Genomic DNA, 19,123 nt, shown 5'->3' on the forward strand with positions numbered 1-19,123 from the left:
AAGCTAACAGTCAAGTGGTTTTGAACATGTAAAAAAAGGAAATATTATTCTTATGAGCCCCCTTGAGGAACATACTGGAGGACTAACTCAAGTGAATCACACAGTGAGCACAAAAATTGTATAAAAGGACTGGCAGTGAATTAGTAGATTTCATTTAACCACAGGTCTATGAAGAAAACACATGTGGGGATTAAGCTGACAGAAAAGAAGGCACACACTATATGTTCCAACAATGTAGAAAAGATGTAACTAAGCAAAGGAGAGAAAAGGGAAAGCAATGTGGTAGGTAATAGAGAAATACACAAATGCCCTTTTCTTTACAATACAATGAGTCAAAGGATGTCATTAAAAGCTGACAAGCCAAGGAAGAGAGACAAGTAAAGCACATTTCACAGCACAAAGATTAAAAACTAAGAAGAATAATATTTTTGACTAAAATTAGGTGGTAAAAGAGAATGATAAGTTTATAAAGGAAAAGGAATACATCGAAATACATTGATTTTATTATTGCTCACATTTGGAAATTAATAGGGACTCTATAATGGAGGATTAAGAATTAAGAATAGAAAACTATAAGTGGAAGATTAAGAATGTTAAACTAAGTTATAAAAGTAAACCGGGATGGGCACAGTGGCTCACGCCTGTAATCCCAGCACTTTGGGAGACCAAGGAAGGGCAGATCAGGAGTTCAATGTCAGCCTGGCCAACATAGCAAAAACCCATCTCTACTAAAAAAATACAAAAATTAGCTGGGCCCGGTGGTGCATGCCTGTAATCCCAGCTATTTGGGAGGCTGAGGCAGGAGAATCACTTGAACTGAGGAGGCAGAAGTTGCAGTGAGTTGAGATCACGCCACTGCCCTCCAGCCTGGTGACAGAGTGAGACTCCATCTCAAAAAAAGGAAAAAAAAATCATAAATGTGGAAAATACACATAAACATTTTATTAATGAAAGAAGAAAGTCACCATTGTGTAACTTCTAATTAAATGATCTAGAGAACAATCTTCAGTGGCTGGCTGAATGTTTTTTATGAACTTTAAACAAAGAGATCAGGTTGGCAATATCTGAACCCACTAATCAAGTGCCAAAAATAAAACAACCAGATATTATGTGCCTGCTGATATAACTCAGCACTACCTTTGAAGTATTTTCACACAAAAAATTAATCAAAAATATGAATCTAATGGATCAATTTGCAGGGTATGCAGAAGATAGAGGATAAATTACACAACACTGTGGGAAAGCAATCAGCCAAATTCAGAAGGGAGAAATGTTATAGGACAAATGATTCATGGAAAAAGATCAGAGAAAAGGAGATAATCATCGATTGAAAGTGAACTGGGAAAAAATATAAAATAGATACAACGTGTGGACTTGGTTTTGATTCTGATTTGAAAACTAATGGGATCTAATTAAACTAAGGAGCTTCTGCACAGCAAAAGAAACTACCATCAGAGTGAACAGGCAACCTACAGAATGGGAGAAAATTTTTGCAATCTACTCATCTGACAAAGGGTTAATACCCAGAACTACCAAGAACTCAAACAAATTTACAAGAAAAAAACAAACAACCCCATCGAAAAGTGGGCAAAGGATATGAACAGACATTTCTCAAAAGAAGATATTTATGCAGCCAACAGACACATGAAAAAATGCTCATCATCACTGGCCATCAGAGAAATGCAAATCAAAACCACAATGAGATACCATCTCACACCAGTTAGAATGGCAATCATTAAAAAGTCAGGAAACAACAGGTGCTGGAGAGGATGTGGAGAAATAGGAACACTTTTACACTGTTGGTGGGACTGTAAACTAGTTCAACCATTGTGGAAAACAGTATGGCTATTCCTCAAGGATCTAGAACTAGAAATACCATATGACCCAGCCATCGCATTACTGGGTATATACCCAAAGAACTGTAAATCATGCTGCTATAAAGACACATGCACACGTATGTTTATTGCGGCACTATTCACAATAGCAAAGACTTGGAATCAACCCAAATGTCCATCAGTGACAGACTGGATTAAGAAAATGTGGCACATATCACCATGGAATACTATGCAGCCATAAAAAACGATGAGTTTGTGTCCTTTGTAGGGACATGGATGCAGCTGGAAACCATCATTCTCAGCAAACTATGGCAAGAACAGAAAACCAAACACCACATGTTCTCACTCATAGGTGGGAATTGATCAATGAGATCACTAGGACACGGGAAGGGGAACATCACATACCGGGGCCTATTATGGGGAGGGGGGAGGGGGAGGGATGGCACTGGGAGTTATACCTTATGTAAATGTTGATGAGTTGATGGGTGCAGCACACCAACATGGCACATGTATACATATGTAACAAACCTGCATGTTGTGCACATGTATTCTAGAACTTAAAGTATAATAATAAAAAAAAAAAGTAACTGAGCTTTCAAGCTATGATGTCTCCACGAGAATAAGCCTCTTGAAAAAGATCACCTTCATCCCTCTCAGGTGGAGAAGAAGGAACCCAAGAAGCACCCAGGGTAAAGCCCCAATTCCTACTGCATAGATGTAAAATGCCCAGGATGCGACACAGTCGCCTCGGCCTTCAGCCACGCACACACTGTGGTTCTGGGTGTCGAGTGCTCTGCAGCTCTTAGCCAGTTTGCAGAAGGAAAAGCAAGGCTCACATAAGGATGCTCCTCTGACAGCAGCACTGAAGGCACCTGCTTCAACGAGAGTGGGAAACAATCCCAATAAACACATTTTGGATATAAAAAATGGAGACAGGGAAATTTGAATAAGGACTTGATATTAGTGGTATTTATGAATTATTAATTATATATAATAATAATGGCATTCTTTATTGGTGGGTTTTGCTTTTTTTCCTTTCTATTACAGGCATATATTGCAATATTTGCAATATACATGCATATATTGCAATATTTGCAATATACATGCATATATTGCATATATTATGAGTGAAAGAAGATGTCGTCTGGGATTTGACTTTAAATGTCCAGGAAAAACCTACCCACCCATTCTCTCACACACACACACAAAGGCCCTACACCCAGATGGCTTCCCAAGAGTATTCTACCAACCCTTTAATTTAATGTAATGGGTAATCATAATGCTATTGAACGTGTTCCAGAGTACTTGGAATGCATTCACTCACTTAATCCTCATACCAACCCTCTGAGGCAAGGATCATCCTCACTTTATATATGAGGCCACTGGGTAACAGGCTCAGGGAAGAATCTAGCCTACAGCCACACAGTTGGAGGTGGTGGAGACGAATTGTAAACCAGGAAACGCAATCTCAGAGCAAGTGCCCCTCACTTAGGGCAGCTCTGTACAATCCTTGTGAACAGCACCCTGGCGTTGTGCAGAACACACGGAATAACCTTCAAGAATGTACATGTGGGCCTACCTTAAAAACTATGCAATTCAATCTTTCATAAATAAATGGATTAATATACAATAAATGAATGAGTTTTCTTCATTTAGTCTTACGAGTTTCACCCTCAGCAAACGGACTCCCTAAATCTTGCCTTATTTTCAAAAAGGCAGAATGCAGAGGTAGCCATGCCAAGACCACACTGACTGAGTTCCAGCAACCTCATTGCTAACTCTGCTTTACTGGTTGGGAACAAATCAGTTGTCAAAATTGCTTGATAGGAAATGAAGTGACTCTGGCCTAGTTCCTTTTGGCTACTCTGGCTTTCTCCAACCCAGAGGGACAGCGGTCGGCCTCCCTGTCAGAAACTCTGGCCTGAGATAAAGGAAAAAGCCACCAACACAGAAAGATGCAAAAGAAGCCAGAAGCCCACCTGCCCCAAATCATTCATCTCCTTGGACTGCTTCTGTGTGTGAAACTCTTGCCATTGGCTTCTCTTCCCTGGATTAAAGACCAGTTAAAATATGGATCTGTAAACTCAAGGTAAGAGCACAAAGGTAACTCTTGGTAACACTTTTCACATGAACACAGATTCCTTTATCAATGAGCTAAAAGAAAGTAGGACCAAGAGGAATTTGGGTCCAGATGAGAATGTTGAGGGGAGAAAGGAATCATAAAAAGGCTCAAATGTGGAGCTATTTGTTGAGAAAAATCTGTCTTTGTCTGGTGCCATTTTGAAGGAAGGGATGGCTTGGGAAGATGGAGCCAGGTGGCATGTGGGCATTGGGTGACCAGCAGAGGAGGATCTGGGAGACCAGGAGCTATAACAGAAAAGACCTAGAGAGGCTGTGATTCTTTGGGGAGTTCCTTTCCAATTCATATGATACCTGGTGAGGCTGTCAGTCACAGTGTCTAACCCTGCCCCTTGATGAAAGACCACATGGCTGGGCACGGTGGCTCACGCCTGTAATCCCAGCACTTTGGGAGGCCGAGGCAGGCGGATCACGAGGTCAGGAGATCGAGACCATCCTGGCTAACACGGTAAAACCCCTTCTCTACTAAAAATGCAAAAAATTAGCCGGGCGTGGTGGCGGGCGCCTATAGTCCCAGCTACTCGGGAGGCTGAGGCAGGAGAATGACGTGAACCTGGAAGGCGGAGCTTGCAGTGAGCCAAGATCGTGCCACTGCACTCCAGCCTGGGTGACAGAGCAAGGCTCTGTCTCAAAAAACAAAAAAGAAAGACCACATGTTCCAGGCTAACCAATTAGACTCTTCACTGAGATTGATACATGGATGGTAAGAGACAGAGGTCTGCCATCAACACCTTTTTAAAATAAATTTAAATTTAAAATAATTCAACCATGAAGTCCAGGCACAGTGGCTCGTGCCTGTAATCCCAGCACTTTGGGAGGCTGAGGCAGACGGATCACTAGAGGTCAGGAGTTTGAGACCAGCCTGGCCAACATGGTGAAACCCTGCCTCTACTAAAAAAAAAAAAAAAAAAAATACAAAAATTAGGTGGGCATGGTGGTGGTGCCTGTAATCCCAGCTATTCGGGAGGCTGAGGCAGGAGAATTACTTGAACCGAGGAGGCAGAAATTGCAGTGAGTTGAGATCACGCCACTGCACTCCAGTCTGGGTGACAGAGTGAGACTCCATCTCGAAAAATAAATAAATAAATATTCAACCATGAAAAAGTAGCAATAATCATAGAATGATTTTAGTATGCCCTTCACCTAGATTAACATTTGGCTATATTTGCTTTATCAATCACTTTCTCTGTCTCACCTTCTCTGTTCATTTTACTTTATTACATTATGTAATACAGGATTTTTGTTGTCATGATTGAGCTATTTGAGAGCACATTGTAGACATCATGATCCTTTATCCTTAAATACTTTGCATTTACGTCTTAGGAACAAGAATACTTTTTTACATAATCACAATACAATGACCAAATTCAGGAAATTTGACATCGAAACAATTTTCTTATCTAATATACAGTACATTTTAAAGTTCTACTAATGGTCTTAATAATGTCTGCTATAATGAATTTTTCCCCATCTATCTCATCCAGGATCCAGGATGGCACATTGCATTTAGTTTTCATATCTCTTTAGTCTTATTTAATTTGAAGAGCACTTTAGCCTTTCTTTTACAACATTGACATTTTTTTAAAAAGATAGGCCAGTTGTTCTGTAAAATGTTTCTTGGTGTAGGTTTGTTGATTCTTCCTCATGGTTAGATTCCATTTACACACTTTTGGCAGGAGTACCAGCAGCTTTCTTGACAGTCACGGAGGCAGAGCCAGTCAAAGGAATGAAGCCATAGAGAGGCAAGACAAGCAGAGAGGAAGAGGAAGAAAACCAACCTGGATGAGCCCCTTGATCCAGTAACTTGCTAGTTACATAAGACAGTAAATTCCTCTTTTTTGCTTCAATTAATCTGAGTTGGTTTTGCGGCTACTCTGCATCACTCACACCTTAGCCAATATGTGGGACCACATAGTGTCCTTCAAAAAGCCCCAAATTAGTAGGACCAACTCAGGTCTGACCAGAAGGACATATCCAAGGCAGCCCACATGAAATTGGCCATCTTCCCTAGTAATGAGTCAGAAGCCACACAGCAGTAACTGCTTTCCCTTGATTCTCGCCTTACAACCATGCCTCCACAGAAAGCACATAACCTGCCGTGGCTTGTCCAAACCCCAGTGACACCAAGAGGAATCTGGTTTATCAACATTTCCAAGAATACAGACTTTTTCTTCTCTCTGCCTTTGTCCCTTCGCTAGGGCCTCCCCCTCCTCTCTTTTGTGCATTAACTGTGGTCACCAGATATCCTATCTCCATTTACCATTTACCTCAAGCTTGTCCAGTCCACAGCCTGCAGGCTGCATGCAGCCTGGGATGGCTTTGAATGTAAACTTTCTGAAAACATTATGAGATCTTTTTGGCAATATATTTTTTTAGTTCATTAGCTATCATTAGTTAGTGCATTTTATGTGTGGCCCAAGACAATTCTTCTTTTTCCAATGTGACTCAGGGCAACCGAAAGACTGGACACCCCTGAACCTGCTGTCTCTTTACTATCTCATCATAATTAGTACAGTTGTGTAGAAGCTTTAGCCTCTGGAAGATGAGAGATTGAGTGGGTGCAGCCGGCTCCCCTCTGGGGGCATTTGGCCAGTCCATTCTCTTGGTTCCCCCACCTGGATCCTTTTCTTGCCTGGGTGTCATATGTGACCACCAGATCTGACCATTTCATCTATGTTTCCACTTTTGTCAGTTATAATTTGCTATGTTTGCCCTTTCCATAGCTACACATGGAGAGCACATTAGGTTGCTAGAACTGACAAAATAAAATGCCACAAACTGGGTGTCTTAAACAACAGAAGTTGATTTTCTTACAGTTCTGGAGGTGAGAAGTCTAAGATGAAGGTGTTGGCAGGTTTGGTTTTTAATGAGTCTCTTGCCCTGGCTTGTAGATGGCCTCCTTCTTGCTGTGCCCTCACAGGGTCTTTGCTCTGAGAATGCACATGTGTGGGTCCCAATTTTCTTTCCTTATAAGGACAGTAGTCAGACTGGAGTAGAGCCCTACCCCAACAGCCTCATTTTAACTTAATCACCACTTTAAAGGCCTGATCTCCAAATACAGTCACATTCAGAGATACTGGAAGTTAGGGCTTCAACATACCAATTTTGGGGGAAGGGGCCACAAGGCAGCCCATAACAGAGAGGAACACATCATGTCAGGAGTGCATCTGACCTGCATTCAACTTAACCCCACTCAAAATTACTCAAGCAATAAATACATTTAATTATCTCACATAACAACAACAAAAAAGTGTGACAATATTTTGTTCCTGGAATGGTGCATTGACTTAAAGATATTACCAAAGACCTCATTTCTTTTCACCTTACCATATGCTGCCTTTGATATATTGAGGTTTTGTCCTTGCACTTGTCATAAGATGGCAGCCAGGATTCCAGATATTATCACAACACTTTCCCCTTGGAATTTATTGGCTACGGTTGAGTCATGCAGCCACTCATAGCTGCAAGGGAGGCTGAGTAAGCAAGTGTCAGACATAAAATTGATTGTATGCACGCCGGGTGCTGGGATTACACCTGTAATCCGACTTTGGGAGGCCAAGGTGGGTGATTCACTTGAGGCCAGGAGTTCAAGACCAGCCTGGCCTACATGGCGAAACCCCATCTCTACAAAAAATACAAAAATGAGACAGGCATGGTGGCGCACACCTGTAATCCCAGCTACTTAAGAGGCTGAAGCACAAGAATCGGTTGAACCTAGGAGGTGGAAGTTGCAGTGAGCCAAGATCATGCCACTGAACTCCAGGCTGGGTGACAGAGCAAGACTCTGTCTCAAAAAAAAAAAAAAAAAAAAAAGCATTGATGGTATGCAGAAAAGAATTAACATAATAGGCCTAAGACAGCTATTCTGAGGAAGGCCTGCTTACAAGGTTGGCCCTTGGTTGGCATCTGGGAACTTGGATTTTTGGAGGGGTCCAACCATTGTCCGAACTGATAAGCATGGTTCACTGTGCTGAAACGGTGCAAACAATGTGGTATGTGCTGAACACCTGCTTGTTTTTTCTGGAGGTCTGGAATGTTAGTATATACTAGTATATACTGGGCAACATGGTGAAACCCTGTCTCTACTAAAAATAAAAAAATTAGCCAGGAATCATGGCGCATGCCTTTCACCATGTTGCCCAGTCTGGTCTCAAACTCCTGACCTCAGTGATCCACCTGCTTTTGCCTCCCAAAGTGCTGGGATTACAGGCATGAGCCATGGTGCCCAGCCTCAAGTGATTTGTTCTTACATCAGAAAATGAGCAGGAGAGCTGAGCCCCAAATCCATTTCCATGCTGATGTTTTCCCATCCTGAATAATCATCTGCCTGTATGTGAAAAGGGAAAATGCAAATGGCTCCATGCAACTGAACACCCAAGTGTTTGCCATAGTATTGGCAAAACACAGCATGGCCAAACATGTAAAATAGCCCCAGAGAATGCCATTTTGCTCAAAAAGACCTTGGGGGAATATCTGGCCTTTCCCTACCCTGAATCTCTTTGACTACAATTTGCCCATTTTTTATCAATCAGTAATCACATTTCTGGGTTCTGGGGCTGAGACAGAGATGGAAGAAAGTGAAAGGCACGGTTCATGCCCCTGTAGAGCCTACATATAGCTAGACCAAAAACAATGAGAAGCAAAACTGTGGGTGCTCTGAACTGAACATGTAGTGGGAACTAAGGAATGATGTAGTCAGACTGAAGTGACCAGGGAGGTTTCCTGGGGACAGGACTTGAAGATGAGTTGACTTTAGACTAATGCTGGGGAGTGGGAACTGTCCTGGGCGGCAAAGCAAGGCAGAGAGGCAGAGATGAACTCTGAATGTTCAGGGCTCACCAGGGAGACTCAGAGGGAAGCCTGGTCAGAGAATAGGACAAGACCAGGGAGAGAAGATCTTGAGAACAGATGAAGGGCAGAGTGAGGAGTTTGAATTTGATGAGGCCTGCCATCTACTGGCAGCTGACGCAGGCTCTTGGGCAGTAGTGTGGCCTTGGTCCCGCTGAGGTGGGCAGGGGGAGCTAGAGACAAGGAGAATCTCCAGGGGCCCCCATCCCTGAAACAGAAGCCTGAGTTTCAAAGTGGTTGGAGGCGAGAGAGGAGAGTCAGCGAGAACAAAGATGGACAGATTGGGGAAACATAAATGAAGGTAGGAACAGCAGAGCCCCAAGAGTAAATGCAGAGAGTGGACACAGAGGCCAAGAGGCTTGGCTCCAGGGCTTTCTTCCTCAGAGACCAGAATTTCCCCTTGTGCAGGCTGAGGACATATACACATGCTCCTCGTTCCCATTAAGCCTCACACTGACACCCCAAGATGGTTAGGAAGTGGCTTGGCAAGGTCCCTCCCAGGCCTTTTGGAAATCTCCATAAAGGAGTATCTGTTTCTCCTCCCCATTTTTCCTTCTCCTTCCCTAGCGCCTGACCCCCCGCTTTCTCTTTCCCTCTCTCCTTCTACCCCTCCTCCTCCTATTCGAACTTTCTGGCTTCTGCAGGAAAAGCAGCCACAGTTTCTTCCCACTGCCCCCCCAACCCCACCCCAATGCTTGGAGGACAGATCCACCCTTTTGCTGGGTTCTGGAAGATTCTAAAACACTTTGGCCTGCTGCTCCCACCAGCCTGGCTCCCGCTGCGTCCCCAGAAACCTGTCCAAAAAGAAGGGTTCAGAGCACATAGGGAGCTCCTCTTGCTCTCCAAACCCCCAAGCTGCTGCTAACCAGCTTGTGGAGAGAGGGGACGAAGTGACATTTAGGGAAGGAAGAGCATCAGCCTGCTAGCACAATCAACTTCTATTGCTAAGAAAGCATGTATGCTCAGGCCTGTGGCCAGGTACAGGGCGCACAACCCTCTGTCCGCCCTCCTGTGTCTCCTCAAGGGAGCAGGGCTGTCTCTTCTCACATGTGTGTGCATGTGTGTGTGCACACACATCCACACACACAGGAACTCACGTGACATTAGGAAAAAGTCATTCTAACCGCCCCCCACATTGGTCTCAATGGACTCTTACAGCTGTAAATGGGAATTAGAAAGCCCAGATCAGCACAGAAACCAGCCTTAACCAGTTGGCTGAGCCATGGTCAAGTAAATTAATAAATCCTGGTACCTGAAAAAAATCTAGATCTCAGGAATAATGGGGCAGGGGGAGGAAACTGGTTCTGCCTGTAGAATGTAACTGACCAGCACAGGCTGAGATTTCTTTTTTTGTTTGTTTGTTTGTTTGTTTGTTTGTTTTTGAGACAGAGTCTTGAACTGTCGCCCGGGCTGGAGTGCGACAGCACAATCTCGGCTCACTGCAACCTCCACCTCCAGGGTTCAAGTGATTCTTGTGCCTCAGCCTCCCAAGTAGCTGGGATTACAGGCGCCCACCACCACGCCCAGCTAATTTTCCGTATTTTTAGTAGAAATGGGGTTTCACTATATTGGCCAGGCTGGTCTCAAACTCCTGGCCTCATGATCTGCCCGCCTCAGCCGCCCAAAGTGCTGGGATTACAGGTGTGAGCCACTGCACCCAGCCCAGGCTGAGATTTCTAAGCCCCATCCTTTGTGCAGCTGGCCTCCCAGAAGAACCATTTCCTACTGCACACAGCGCTCCACACACTGGAAGCACTGCACGAACACTGTGCAAGGGGCTGCAGATTTTCCTGGAGAAGGCTCTAAACCACCAGTGGTCTTGGCTGCAAGGAAGCAGCCTCTCTCACTTGTAATTTATCCAAGGCCATTTGGTTAAGCCAGGAGCCCCAGAGCAGCCCACACCTGCAAGGCAGGTGATCTTTATGTCAAAACTTTCAAGTAGGTGTACACCCTTGAGATTTCTTTCCAAAGTGCAAAGGTTGGATGATGTGACCACTGTCTGGAATTTGTGCCAAAAGTTCTGCTCTCTTTTGAGACTCCCTCCCCCGTACATACAAATATGCAACACACATAAACACAAAGTCACGTATGGACGTGTGTACACACATCAACATAGTCATGTGCACACATAATTACACACTTTCTTTTTTATTCAACTGCATGTGCAGTTCACAATAGGGTTCACACTCCTGTGAGAATCTAATGCTGCTGCTGATTGGACAGGAGGCGGGGCTCAGGCAGTAACACTCACTGGCCTGCTGCTTACCTCCTGCTGTGTGGTCCAGTTTCTAACAGGCCAGGACCAGTACTGGTCCACGGTCCAGGGGTTGGGGGCCCTGTCTTAACGTAATCAGTGTTAGCAGTTTGCAGCATATCCTTCTGTATCTTTCTCTGTACTGATGCAAACATATATAAACATTCATCAAAAAATGTTAGATCTAAAAATAGGATTATTACTAAATTTGTTTTTCAGCAATTTGCTTCTTTAACACTATATCTGGGGCACTCCTTCAGCTCGGTACATATGGGTCTAACTCTTCCTAATAGCCAAGCACATAAGCACATCTACTTATGCTAACAAAGACACATTGTATACATGTGCACACACCCCACCGCATCCCACACCACATCATCCCCAAGGCTATTGATACTGGCACTGCCTCCACCCCTAGCCCTAACCTGCAAAACTTGAGGTTACTGCCGTGTGGTTACCCCTCGCACCCCGCCTTCCAGACCACACTGGCTTGACCCCCAGAGGAGGGTTAAGATAGTGCACTTGGCCCAGGCTGTGCTTCTGAGTGGGCTGCTCTTGTCATATCCCCACCCCCGACTCAGACCCTCAGGGGTAAAAACTATCACCTGGGAACACAGACCAAGCTCGGGGCCAGGCAGACATGCTTGGAGGCTGTTGTGGTAAGGAAGGGAAGGCAGGAAATTGGTCAGCCCAGTAAGAAGCAAGGGGTGTCCTAGAACAGCAGCAGACCCCCAAGCTGAGGCATCAGCAACCTGCATGCCAGCCCCACCCTGACATTAACTCACTGTGTGACCTCAGGCAAGCCTTTCCCTCTCTGAACCTCCTTTCCTCTTCCATAAGATGAGCGTGTTTGCAGTGATGTTCCTAAGGCCCTTCCAGCACAAACACAGGGTTCGGTCAGTGAGTCCTGCTTCTCCCTCAGTGCTGGGAGCTCCCTCTCACACCGATGCTCCCGTGGGACCCTGCCCCCTGCACCCTCAGGGCGAGGGGAACTGGAGAAGCTGAGCCTGACCAGAGAGGCAGACAGGAGGCTACCCTGGAGGCCAGATCCAGATGCGGGTTTCCTAGGCCTGGCAAAGCCTCCCCTCCTTCTAAGGCAGGAAGTGCTTTAGCTGTCCTTTGGAACCATGCTGCTCAGTAACTACACCTGGGAACACCAAGCACTTTTTCTTCGTAATTAAAAAAAAAAAAAAAAAAAGTACTATTTCAGCAGGCCCTGGGCACTTCCTGTCTTGCTGAGTACTTGTCTGATCTTTCCTGTTGAACTGGGTCCCTTAGTGCAGCATCTACTACTTACTCACTGCTGTATCCCCAGGATCTAGATCACACCTGAGATATACTAAATGTCCAGTAAATATTTCAATGCCTCTCTCATTGATTCTGATTACAAATGTGACACCCTCATGTTGTTTTAAAAAAATCCCCCAAATAGGTATAAACGATTAAACTTAGTAAGTGTAAAGTTTTCCAAAATGCTATTCTACAGGCTTCCCCATAAGTAATCGTCATTAACAGTTTGGTGACATGTTCCTGTACTAGTCAGTGTTTCCCAGTCTTGCACTGTTGACATTTTGAACCAGATAATTCTCTGTTGTAGGATGACTGGCAGTATATCTGGCCTCTGCCTACCAAATGCCAGTAGCACTCCCCCAGTTGTGAAAGCCAAAAATACTTTAAGACATTGATTAATGTCCCCCAGCAGACAAAATTATATCCTGCCACTCCCTCCTACTCCCCTGTGTCCCACGCCTGTTGAGGAGCACTCTATATACATCCACAGAGTGAAAGTGAAGTTGAAAACAAGTAAACAAGGGCAAGAAAGAGGAGATAGTAATACATACATATAGGTGTCAACAACTGTTTATAATTAGTTAAATGTAAATTAATATTCCTGTTCTCTGATTTCCAGTCTTGTGTGAGCCTCGTTCAATTATTCAATCTTTATTTCATTCTCCAGATATTTATTAAATACCTATGATGTGCTAGGAACGATGCTCACAGATATATTTTCAATAAACTTATTATAACTAAATATCTACTTCGGCCCCCAAAAATGAAGGTACGGAGTGCCAACAAATCCCCAGGTTCTAACTGGTTGCACCTCAATCTCTTACAAGTCCATCGCTCTTAATTCTAACCAGCTCCCACACTCTTCCACCTGCCATATTGTCTGCTGTGGTAGGCCAGGGAAAGAGAAAATGGAAGAAAAGAGAAGAGAAAAGAAAAATGTGTTGCCTACTGCCCCTGCCTTTATTGGGATGGATAGCTGGATTAAACATCATCCAGAAAGACTGGGACTCTGCGTCCTCTCAAACCCAGCACACCTGCACCACCAATACCAGCCCCCAGCGAGAAATCCCTAAGCACTTTGTGAGTATTCATTGCCTAAACATATTTAATTTCCAGTCTTCCCCAACTGATCTCAGCCTTAACTGTTTAACTGGGCTGGTCTCTGAGCAGACTCTGTGGCTGCCCTGAAATCAGGTTACTGGCACAGCCTGTAGATATTGACTGATTCAAAGATTACAATCAAGCAAACAGGAGCATGTTAATTTTTAATTTCACTTTGTTGATAAATCGGGCTTCCTCTTTGTCCTATAACCGATAATTACCTGGTCAGAAGAAACATTCAATACTTACCCTGCAATGAAAGTCCACTTGTCTGGCCTTCCTGGCCCTCGCTGGGTTTTTCAAAGGAGCTCTCATACTGGTTTGGCCTCAGTCACCTGCTAAAGAATTGAGGGACTTCTGAGTTGCACAACCCTGGGTCAATGTGAGACCCAAGCTGAACAGCATGGGACTCTAAAGAATTAAAGGGAGACCTAAGGAAGATCTTTGAGGTTTGGGCTTTGGGGTAGGAATGGGGTTTTTCTTCTAACAAAGGAGAGACTGTGATAGAGAAAGTGTTTCTTTCATGGCTTCCAGTTCACAATAAGTCACCCTCATACTGGAGCCAAGGTTGTTCTCAAAGGTGACTTTACCGCAGTACAACATGAGGACAGAAAACAGCAGCCGTGTATCCGCCTCATCACACAAGAGCTCTACTGTTTGCTAAGTCCTCTTAGTTCACACAACTGTGGTGCCATCCTGGGAAAGAATTACCAGTACTCTCATTGTATGGAGAAGAAGAAAGGATAATTGACCTGCCTAGATTTGCAGTTTATATCTCTAAAGGATCCAATTATTTAACATAGAGATGTGTCACTTTTTTTTCCTCTTCTTTTTTTTTTTTTTTTCCCTGTTGCTTTTAGGGGCCAAAGTGGTTTCAGTTTGAAACCATGATGAATTTAACATAAATCAAGAAAAGCAACAGAAGCAATGTTTCCCATCTGGAATGGAGTATAGTCTTCTATTTTATGCTATTTGTCTACCCTGTCACTAACTGCAGAGAAAACATTCTAAAAACTGCCCTTTGTAGCCTCAAGCCATTTCCCTAGGGCTGTTTGACTGAAAAAAAAAAAAAAAGCCAGAGAAATAAAAAATGCAGTCAGTGCCTGAGTGCATTTAAGTCAAAGACCTACTGAACAGGGATTCATTTAGTGGGTTATTTTAAATAATTCAATCCAGAAAATAACTGGTTGAAAATATATATATATATATATATATGTATATCTCACCAACTTCATTCACAGATGTTGGCAAGTAACTAAGAAAAGGAAGGGAAACTTTGTTCAATGCTCGGAGGTGAATGTACCAAATTATGCAAGCCCTGCAGCGTTTGAGAACTGGAAGGGGACTAAGAAATCAGTCTAGTAAGTAAGGGCTTGCAATCTTTTTCTGGGGAGGTACTTCTGAGTTCCCTTACATTTTATGATCATCAGAGACATGATACTTCACACAGCTAGAGAGGAGAAGGTGGGATTTTATTGAGCATGTAATGTTATCATCCGCCTACTTTGAGGATTCCCAAGTCTTCCCATTGCCTATGGGAGTATTTCTGTGGGACATCAGTACCGTGGATTCTTCTCTACAAAGGTTTCCAGGGTCACACCTGTTTAGGAAATGCTGTGTGTTATATCCAACTTTGGATATTTGCAAAGTACACCTGCATACTAAATGCTGTGCACTGAGTGAGAAACCCTGGAATTTTAAAAGCCTCATTATTTTTGCTTAAGCCAAGCCTCCAATCTTATTTTATGATCATATCATGTAGGATACAGCTACAAGTGACAGAAACCCTGACTCAAAACTGGGATAAACAATAAGGACTGTTTGTCACGCTTCACAAACCAGATGTTCAGAGACGTAGGACAAGCTTGGGAGATTTGTGTCCACATTTTTCTACTCTAGCACCCTCAGTGTCAGCTTCATCTTCAGGCCAGTAGTAGGATGACAGTTACAGCATCACACTCAGGCCTGACAGAGGAAAAAGAAGGATCATTTCTTCACGTTGCCTCTCTTAGGAGAGAAGTTTCCCACAAGCTCCCTGGTATACACTCAAGTCTCATTGGCCAGAATCTGGTCACACATCCACTCCTGAACCAATCACTGAGCAAAAAAACAAATGAAATTTTTCCTTTGACCAATCCCTCTCAAGCTGGAGGTGGGCCAGCTTCCCTAACCATAAAGCTGCATGGAGGAGGAACAGACTCCTGAACAAAACTAGAGCTCCGTTAGGAAGGCAAAGAGGAGAATGGTAAGCAGCCAGCATTGTTCACTGCAACTGTAGACACCTTTTTACACCTAACACCTTGTGGTAGTTAATTTTATGTGCCAACCTGACTGGGCCACAGGGTGCCCAGACATTTGGTCAAATGTTATTCTGGGTGTGTCTGTGAAAGTATTTCTGGATGAGGTTGATATTTGAAGTGTTGATGTTTGAAGTGGTGGGCTGAGTGAAGCAGACTGCCCTCCCTAATATGGGTGGGCCTCATCCAATCAATTAAAGGCCTGAATAGATCAAAAAGGTTGAGTAAAAGGGATTCTTCCCACTTGACTGCTGGAGCTGAGATATTGATCTTTTCTAACCTTCAGTCTTGTACCGAAACATCAGCTCTTCTTGGGTTTCAAGCCTGCTGGCTTTTGGACTGGAACTTATACCATCAGCTCTCACGGTTCTCAGGCCTTTGAATTCACACTGCAACTGGACATTGGCTCTCCTGGGTCTCTAACTTGCAGACTGCAAATCTTGGACTTTTTCAACCTATAATTCTTTAAGATGAGTAAACAAGTTAGTACATAAAAACATAACTTATTGATTCTGTTTCTGTTCTCTGAAGAACAGAGCCAGTAGTCTGTTTCTCTGACTAATACACAACTATATTAAGGTTTCTCAGAACTCAGGTTCCTCCAAACACTTTGAAAAATGCTGGAAAGCTTTCTTAGGTAGAGTCCAAATTTTCTAATACAGCATTCAAAGCCCATTATGCTTTGGTTCTGTACTCTTTTCTAGTCTCATGTACTGTTCTAGCAAACAAAATGTTATTTCAGACTCTTGCGCTTTTACATGTACTAGTCTCTCTGCTAGTTGCCCCTTTCCCATCTATCAAATGTAGATATATGGGAAAGTTATTTAAGCTCTGTGCCTCAGTTTCCTTTCCAGAAAATAGAGATCATAGAAATAACTACCTCATTGGTTATTATGAGGATTAAATACCTGCATGAACTTTGAACAGTTCCTAACACATGGTAAGTGCTGAATACATGTTAGGGATCATTCTGCAATCCCATTGCACTTTGTGCATCCCTCAATGAAAACACACTCTATGCAGTAATAAATGATTTTCTTTTCTTTTTTTTTTTTTTTGAGACGGAGTTTCGCTCTGTGGCCCAGGCTGGAGTGCAGTGACCAGATCTCAGCTCACTGCAAGCTCCGCCTCCCGGGTTTACGCCACTCTCCTGCCTCAGCCTCCCGAGTAGCTGGGTCTACAGGCGCCCGCCACCTCGCCCGTCTACTTTTTTGTATTTTTTTTAGTAGAGACGGGGTTTCACCGTCTTAGCCAGGATGATCTCGATCTCCTGACCTCGTGATCCGCCCGTCTCAGCCTCCCAAAGTGTTGGGATTACAGGCTTCAGCCACCGCACCCGGCCATAAATGATTTTCTTGTACATACATCTCTCCAACTAAATCACAAAGTCTTCAAAGACAGGGATATCATATTGTTCCTCTTTGACTCTCCCAAATTTAGCACAATATGTGGTTCTTGGTTATGATCAGCAAGTGCTTGGTGAATGAATGGCTGAATGATATTCATACCTAAAGAAACTGAAATTCCAACAAGGTGAAATAAGTTGCACATCACATAGACAAGAAAGGCCAGAACTTGGAATCCGGGTATCCCAGTTTCTGAAACCAGGAGCTCCATTTCGCACCTAGAGATTGCTTCCCACTAGGTGACAGCATTCTTGTAATTCAATTCAACAAGTCTTTCATGAGCACTTACTATGCATCAGACACTCCACTGGGGACTGGGGATGATGAAAACTCAATCCATGCCCTCGAGGCATCAGGCAGCCATCCCCTGGACCCAATCTTTCAGCTGGCCTCCCTGCCTCCAGACCCCTACCCCTGCCACTCATTCTTCAAGGCATCATCAGAATTGCTTGGGCCGGGCGCGGTGGCTCACAACTGTAATCCCAGCACTTTGGGAGGCCGAGGCAGGCGGATCACAAGGTCAGGAGATCGAGACCATGGTGAAACCCCGTCTCTACTAAAAATACAAAAAGTTGGCCGGCCGCGGCGGCGGGCACCTGTAGTCCCAGCTACTCAGGAGGCTGAGGCAGGAGAATGGCGTGAACCCGGGAGGCGGAGCTTGCAGTGAGCCGAGATTGCACCACTGCACTCCAGCCTGGGGGACAGAGCGAGACTCCGTCTCCCAAAAAAAAAAAAAAAAAAAAGAATTACTGCTTGGGCTTACATGCTCCAAAAGCCATAATAATGCCCACATTTCTGGTCTGCCACCAACTGGGTAATTTATAAAGGAAAGGGGTTTAATTGACTCACAGTTCTGCAGGGTTGGGTAGGGGGTGGGCCTCAGGAAACTTACAACCATGATGGAAAAGGAAGCAAACACGTCCTCCTCCACATGACTGCAACAAGGAGAAGTGCAGAGCGAAGTGGGGGAAAACCCCTTATAAAACCATCAACTCTCATGAGAACTCACTCACTATCATGAGAACAGCATGGAGGTAACTGCCCCCATGATTCAACTACCTCCCACCAGGTCCCTCCCACCACATGTGGGGATTATGGGAACTACAGTTCAAGATGAGATTTGAGTGGGGACACACCCAAACCATATCAGTCCTTCCCTGGCCTCTCCCAAATCTCATATCCTCACATTTCAAAACACAATTATGCCTTCCCAACAGTCCCACAAATTCTTAAGTCATTCCAGCATTAACTCAAAAGTCTAAGTCCAAAGACTCATCTGAAACAAGGCAAATCCCTTCTGCCTATAAGTCTGCAAAATCAAAAGCAAGTTAGTTACTTCCTAGATACAATGGGGGTACAGGCATTGGGTAAATACACCCATTCCAAATGGGAGAAATTGGCCAAAATGAAGGGGCTACAAGCCCTATGCAAATCCAAAATCCAATGGGGCCATCAAATCCTAAAGTCCAAAATGATCTCCTTTGACTCCCTGTCTCACATCCAGATCACATGAGATGCAAGAGGTGGGTTCCCATGGCCTTGGGCAGCTCCACTCCTGTGGCTTTGCAGGGTACAGCCCCACCTCCCGGCTGCTTTCATGGCTGGCATTGAGTGTCTGCAGCTTTTCCGGGCACACAATGCAAGCTGTTAGTGGATCTATACCATTCTGGGGTCTGGAGGACAGTGGTCCTCTTCTCACAGCTTCAACAGGCAGTGCCCCAGTGGGGACTCTGTGTGGGTGCTCTGATTCCACATTTCCCTTCTGCACTGCCCTAGCAGAGGTTCTCCATTAGGGCTCGAGCCCTGGAGCACGCCTCTGCCTGGACATCCAGGTGTTTCCATACATCCTCTGAAATCTAGGCAGAGGTTCCCAAACCTCAATACTTGACTTCTGTGCACCCACAGGCCCAACACAATGTGGAAGATGCCAAGGCTTGGGGTTTGCACCCTCTG

At 44.3% G+C, this 19,123-nt stretch overlaps 1 long non-coding RNA gene across 1 annotated transcript in view; it reads right to left on the bottom strand.

Annotated features, from left to right (window-relative positions):
- LOC103216249 (uncharacterized) overlaps nucleotides 1–16,218 on the bottom strand; it is a 34,880-nt gene extending 18,662 nt beyond the window's left edge. The window contains exons 1-2 of the long non-coding RNA XR_005244170.2: nucleotides 16,045–16,218; nucleotides 13,717–13,805 (exon numbers count right to left, since the gene is read on the bottom strand). This is a non-coding gene — a long non-coding RNA (uncharacterized lncRNA). The remainder of the gene's footprint in view (nucleotides 1–13,716; nucleotides 13,806–16,044) is intronic.
- Between the last annotated feature and the right edge of the window lie 2,905 nt (nucleotides 16,219–19,123).

Source organism: Chlorocebus sabaeus, chromosome 9, assembly GCF_047675955.1.
Source record: "Chlorocebus sabaeus isolate Y175 chromosome 9, mChlSab1.0.hap1, whole genome shotgun sequence".
Classification (NCBI taxonomy): Eukaryota; Metazoa; Chordata; class Mammalia; order Primates; family Cercopithecidae; genus Chlorocebus; species Chlorocebus sabaeus.